The sequence below is a fragment of the Euprymna scolopes genome, chromosome 6 (genome assembly GCF_053919585.1).
Source record: "Euprymna scolopes isolate OS-2025 chromosome 6, ASM5391958v1, whole genome shotgun sequence".
Lineage (NCBI taxonomy): Eukaryota > Metazoa > Mollusca > Cephalopoda > Sepiida > Sepiolidae > Euprymna > Euprymna scolopes.
Window position 1 is genome coordinate 2,052,677 of NC_136487.1, and position 7,256 is coordinate 2,059,932.

Consider the following 7,256-nt stretch of genomic DNA (forward strand, 5'->3'; position numbering starts at 1 on the left):
GACACTACAATGAAATAATTTGCGTTATTTTTCTCTTTCATTTCTTAGTCTATTCCTTTTAATAATAAATTAATGTTCCTAATATTTTCCTGTGTCACACATTTTCTTCGTTTTTTCCTCTTTTGTCCGTATTTTATATCTATTTTCACCCATGAGCAACAAACCAATATTATATGTTTTTATACAATATATCCCCGATGAACTATGTGTAGTTTAAAATGAACCTACACACATTTTTAATCACTACTCTTTAATAAACACATTTTTAATCACTACTCTTTAATAAAGATACTTTAACTGAGAACATTCTTTTGAATTCCTGACGTATGCAACTCTCTTTTATAATTTCTTATTAAGCTTTTCAATACCTCAATAGAAAGGCCAAATGACACAAACACTTGAATTTCATTGCGCAAAATGACGTGCCGTGCTCCCAGCAAATTCCGGTTCAGTTCTAATTTCCTCTCCGTGGCAATTTTCTTGTAATCACTATGAAGGCATGACCTGAATAAACTCTTTCAGGCGTGTTTGTCACTTTCAGCTGGTCTCTATCTTGAATAATTACTGGGCCTTTTTTAAGATGTATCGCCCGTGTAAAGTAGATTTCACTAAAACATTCCTGTCATACATATTAGGATTCTGCAATAATACATAATCTACTGGTAGAATCCGCCGAAGATATTGAAGCTTTGAGTAGTTCCAAAAATTGGTTACATTGCCTGGAATTCTGGATAGACTACAAAATGATGTCTGTGTTATAAAAATATCTTATCATATGCAAATTCAGAACAATATATAGTTTTATGAAAACATACTCTGTAAATATTTGATTAAGAGGTTTCCAAAGACAGCATATAATATTTAAATATTTATACCCATTAATTTTTAAACCCCTATATGTAAGTAAACGAACACATGCATTGTATATGTATATATATATATATATATATATATGAGCAAACAGTTAATAAAACATGTAAAAAACACTTTGAAATGAGTTAAAAATATATTTAATCTGAAAAGGAAACACTAGATAAATGGATAGTCCTTAATACGCGGAGTTTCAAAGAAATACTTTTCTTCTCATCAGAGGGTAGGAATTAGCAAAATGCGGGATCGGATTTTGCATGCGGAAGTATTTGATGAAACAACAAGTAAGTCAAAGATCTTACTAAACAACAACAAAAAGTGAAGCACAGAGAATATGGTGAAGAAAAAGGTGATTACACATGAATGGATTGTCTGGTGGAAGATAAAAAATCCAGTGACGGTAAAATCCAAATGTAAAACTTAAAGAAAGTTAAAAGAATTTTAATATATATGTATATATATATATATATATATATATATATATATATATATATATATATATATATATATATATATATATATATATATTAATTCCAGGTTGATATTTTCAGAGTTAAAGAAAGTAATGAAGTGTAAACGAGGATAATACAAGGAGGCTCAATACCGAAATATACTTCTTATTTGTTTTTTCATAAGCATTAATACGTAGGTACACATTCATGGGCAGGTTTTGGTAAGTCAGTTACAAGTAACTATAGATGTATGTAGGCGATATTGCTTATATTAAATTTGGTTCGTAACGTTACAGAATCAATTTTTGTATGAGCAATATCGCTAAAGGATTCTCTTGTTAACTGTAACTGGGTGAATGAAACATGTTCATGAATGTGTTGCAGCATATTAATTCATATGTGAAACTAATAAAACAAATGCCTCTCTTTCTCTCTCTCTTTCTCTCTCTCTCTCTCTCTATATATATATATATATATACTAACAAAAGTAGCCGTCGTTGACTGGGTTCAGAAACAGCCTACAGAAAATGGACTCTGATATATTAAAGTATGATAGGTTATGAAAAGGAAGGATTGTAAAGAGATAGCTTCGAATTTGGACGTATCAAAAACAAAGTTAAATATGATGAAAGTAAAAATAAAATAGATAAACCTTATAATTTTTTATACCATACCTGTTCATACTGAAACACTTATCACAATATTCTGCGGATCTATATTAAAAAAACCTCGTAAAACTTTGTGACATATTTCCATTCTATGGAGGTCAGGCGCGAACGAACACTCCATAATTTTATTATACCACATTTCTTCAAACTGAAACATAATTATCAAAGTATACTTACGCAGATAGATATGAAATTTCGATTCTATAAAGGCCAGGCGCGAACGCAGACCCCACAATTTTATTATACCATCTCTATTTAAGCTAAAATATACTTATCAACGTGTTCTTATGTACGTCTATATAAAAAACACTTGTAAACTTATATTTTTTAATTTGGACTAGGCGCGTACGCAGACCCTACAACTTTAATGAATCATCATTATGCCAGCTAATATACCCATTCCTGTGTCTCGATACGCATTCTATCGTTATATGTGATCAGTTTTCTATAATAGTCAGCCATATAGGAGCCTATTCGTGACCAGACACACACACATACATTCAGCTCTATATATATCTTTCTCAATCAGAACGACAAACTAAACAACATACTTAAAACAACAAAAATAATAAAAAGCAAACGCCAAGCCAAAAACTTAAAACACATCCTAACTTCCTTAAAACTCGTCCCACACACTACAAAAGGGATTACAAAATGCAACAAACCGCGATGTGGAGTATGTGACATAATAATAGAAGGTAACACATACACATTCAAAAACCCAGCACAAACATTCAAAATAAAAAAGAATCTAAATTGCACCTCCAGAAATGTAGTATATGCACTAAGATGCACAGCATGCAACAAATCCTACATAGGCGCCACCAAATATTTCAGCAATAGAGTGGCCTTACATAAGAGCAACATCAAAATTGCAGATAACAGACACCTCTATGTTTCAAAACACGTACACACATGCAGTGGAAACAGCTTCAAACTGGCTTCCGGGTGTTGATAAGTGGTGACCAACCTGTAAACCAAAAAAAAACAAGATACAATCCTGAGTGTACAGTATGTAAATAAACGTATCTACACACGCACACACACACACACATTCATATCCAATCGTATTTCTAAATGCCTGAAGCTTCTAAATAAATTACTAATTAAATACAATAATTAAATCGGTTCTTCTCATTAATTCTAATTAAACTAATATTGAAACAATCGCGACAAATATTACAAAGTAAAATTCGGGCTACCAATATTTATTCTAAACTGGCTCGTAGATTCTTTATTCCAATAATGTTTTTATTAAATTGTTCTTTTTGTATAGATAGACGCTTGATACAATAAAAATATTAGATAACTTCATTTTGTTGTTTTTTATGAGATAAAACTTGTAACCATATTAACAAACAAAAAAGATATAATTTAAATTATCAAATCCAACTAGAATAGTCCCATCACATTTTTAGACATGCTTATTCTCAATACTCATAACACAATATCATTGAATGTTTATTATAAGAAACACAATTGCACCCAGCTTTTCCCGGGCACACTTCTACAAAACAAGCGTATTAAATATTGAAAAAATATATCTTAAAGACACCTATGTAGAATAATAAATGAAAGTACTCTTTATATACAACATTCTGTATATCTTTTGTGAATATTTAACTGTTTTTATTTGGCCGACGTACAGCTAATTAGTTACGTTAACATCCATTTTTTGCTGTAATGTAGACTGATGGAATTGCGTGGTTGATGTCTTTAGTCGTAACCCTACTTTATTGCAAATGTTTACAAACATACATGACCGATTAACTATTCAAGGAAAAATAAGGCGTGTTAAAATGAAAATTACATCTTCAAGAACATTACCTTTACATATATTAAATTTAAAGTTGCGTACTACATAAGATTAATATAGGCATTTAATCCATGCTCTGTTATAAATCAGTACGATGCTCTTAGATTTTTACTATCGATATTTTCTAACACTCTCAACCATTACGGCCAATGAACTTACTGGACTGCCAACTCTGTCATATCTCAATCTTTACTGCCGAACTTTAACCAATTTCTACTTGCATTTTAAGTGGGTCAGTAATTCTTTAAATAACGTCACATATACGTATCATCAAACGAGCATTGTCTGATCTCTTTCACGAAGTCATCCGTGTTTATTTTTATTTCCTTTTCCCTTAAGTTACAATTCATGGGAACTATTTTCATGTGAATATTTTCTTACGTAAAATATCTGTTTCATAATGAGTTAAATAAACATGTATAAGTTATATAAACATGTATCAAGTAAAATACCTTAAGTTACAATTCATGGGAACTATTTTCATGTAAATATTTTCTCAAGTAAAATATCTGTTTCATAATGAGTTATATGAACATGTATAAGTTATATAAACATGTATCAAGTAAAATACCTAAAGTTACAGTTCCTGGGAACTATTTTTATGTAAATATTTTCTCAAGAAAAATACCTGTGTCGCTTCGATAACATTATTTCTGATATTCACGCATACTTTTTAATTGTTATCGAAATATTTCTAAGCTAAACACTGACAATCCGTCATGCAGAATACTAACCAGTATTCTCCATAACCGATAACATCACATTTATTCCTGAATTAAATCGAGGTTTACAAACTTGATGAGCTTATCATATATACCTTATCGATTTGGGTGTTTAATGTGAGGAATTTTCCTCCGGGGGTAAGTTGTCGCACTAGAAATGTTTAAGCAATTTAACCTGTAAATAGTTTTTATATATATGCAAGAACAAACAGCATGAGGCAATTTTGTCGGGGAGGTCATTTATGAATATCAGTAACAGCAGAGGTCCAAGGATAGATCCCCGGGGCACTCCTGCATTTATATCATATCGTTTAGATGTACGACCGTTGAGGACAACCTGGATTTTTCTTTTATCTAAGAAAGATTTAATTATGTTAAGTATTCTACCAGTGATACCGTATGATCTAATCTTCATGAGGAGACCCTCATGCCATATCCTGCCAAAAGCCTTAGATATATCTAGAGCTACCGCACTGCCCTCTCACGCTTTGTCCAGTGAATGGTATATGCGTTCAGAGATTACAGTGAGGATGTCTGCCGTGGAACGGGCTTGTCTAAATCCATATTGTTGGTCGGTCAGAAGTTTAGCATCTGTAAGGTGATGGACTAGAGCATGGTTAATTAAGGTCTCAAATATTTGGCAAAAAATGGGAGGAGGCTAATAGGGCGATAATTTAATGGGTCAGTTCTTTCGCCAGAATTCTTGAATACTGGTACCACAGAAGCAGTTTTCCAACAGCCCAGAAAGCAAGCTTCATTAAGGCATTTGTTGTAGAGTTTGGAGAGGACTGGAGCTACTTCGGCTGAGCACTTTTTTAATAGCACAGCTGGGATGAGGTCGGGTTCACATGCTTTTGAAGTGTCAAGGTTTTTTATGATAGCATGCACCTGAGCAGGGGTGATTTTCAGATCGTCTAGCGTGTCGTCTGTCCGCATAGAAATTGAGGTAGTGGGTGGTTTAGAGGGTCCAGTGTGGAGTTGAGGCAAACCGACTGGCAAGCATGTTAGCCTTTTCGGTTGCTGAGCAAACAACCTGGTGATTGTTGGTTAGTGGAGGAATTGTGGATTGCACATTATTTACTACACCGTTGTAGATTTTCCAGAAGTCACGAGTTCCTAGTTTTTGTGCTTCAATGCGTTTTTTAGTTGTCTAGGTTGCACACTGTTCAGCAGGAAGAGAAAGAATATTTCCCCATGGGGCGTCTCTGATAAGATCTCTGATGGCTTCCCAGTCAGCCTTTTTATAATATCTCGTTGTTTTGAGCACTGGCTCTTCAGTTTTGGGTCTAGAGTTTAGGGCGATTTCAACCATTATCACTGCATGATTAGCGTTCCCAAGTAGACTGTAGCCTTTCGTTACACAATCATCAGGAACTGTGGTCAAAAACAGATGTAATAGTGATGCGTGTTGTTCTTCCTGATCAGGGAAACGGGTTTGAAAAGTAACAATTTGCGATAGGGAGTGAGATACAGAGAAGCTATGAGTTGTGCTGCCTGCTGCATCTGTGTAAGTAGAGAATCCAAGCCAGTTTTTGTGATGGACATTAAAGTCACCAAATACATGTACTTCAGCGCTAGTGTCGAAGGAGAGTGCTGTGTATGCTGTCAGATACTTTGTTTATTATGGTGCAGTCTTGGGTCCAGGGAGAGCGGTACAGAAAGTAAAAGTAACTAATGTTGTGTTGTATGATTAGTCTAAAGCACATAACGGCTTGATCATCCGTTTCTAGGTTTGTTTCTCTAGTCAAGGGAAGGGTATTACGAATGTAAACTCCAAACGAATGTAAACTCCAAGCATGTTATAGCAGTAAAATAGTTTATTGATAATTTCCCTTTAATTTACATAACGAAGTTGAAGTTCATTACTTTGCTTTATCTATTAGCAACTCTTTGATGATATTTCGAAAACACTAATACGAAAATAAAAGAATGAAATCTCGATTAAACCTAGAACCCCATCTTCCAACGTAGACCCCTACTACCAGGTTTCCTTCTCCAACATCAGGGGTCTACGTTCCAACCTTCCAGAGGTTGAAACCCAATTACAGGATACGAAACCGGACATATTATTTCTAAGTGAAACTGGAAGAGGCCCGACCACTTCCTTAGATTAGGTCATAATTAACGGATACTCTAATTTAACAGCTTAATCTGACACCCAAGATCGCCATGGGCATGGAATAGTTGCCTACATTAAGGATGGCTTCCCGTCTGGCAGGGATATCACTAGAGAAGATCCTAATTTACCCTATATGTGCTTCAGGGTTGCACTGGCTAACACCACTTCATTTATATTTGCCCTCTATAGGCCCCACAACAGCGGAGTTACTATCTTTAAGAGTATATCTGAGAAAATAGACCACATACTGTCTTCACATCCCTCGGCTAACTTCGACATCTGTGGTGACTTCAACGTCCATAACGTGGAATGGCTGACCCATTCAAATAAGACAGATGATGAGGGGAGGTTTTGTCATGATTTTGTCATTGCTTATCACCTCATTCAGATTGTTGACCAACCCACCCGTGTGCCCGATATACCCGGTCAAGCCTCCTAGACCTTTTTCTCTCACCTTCCCCTAAGCTATGTTCATGTTCCGTTCATTCTCCTCTAGGATCCTCCGACCACTCCGTCGTATCAGTTAAGATAAAACCGCAATGTAAGAAGCCCCCAGACGCACCCCTCCACCGTATTGTATACCGATACTCTATGGCTAACTGGGATAGC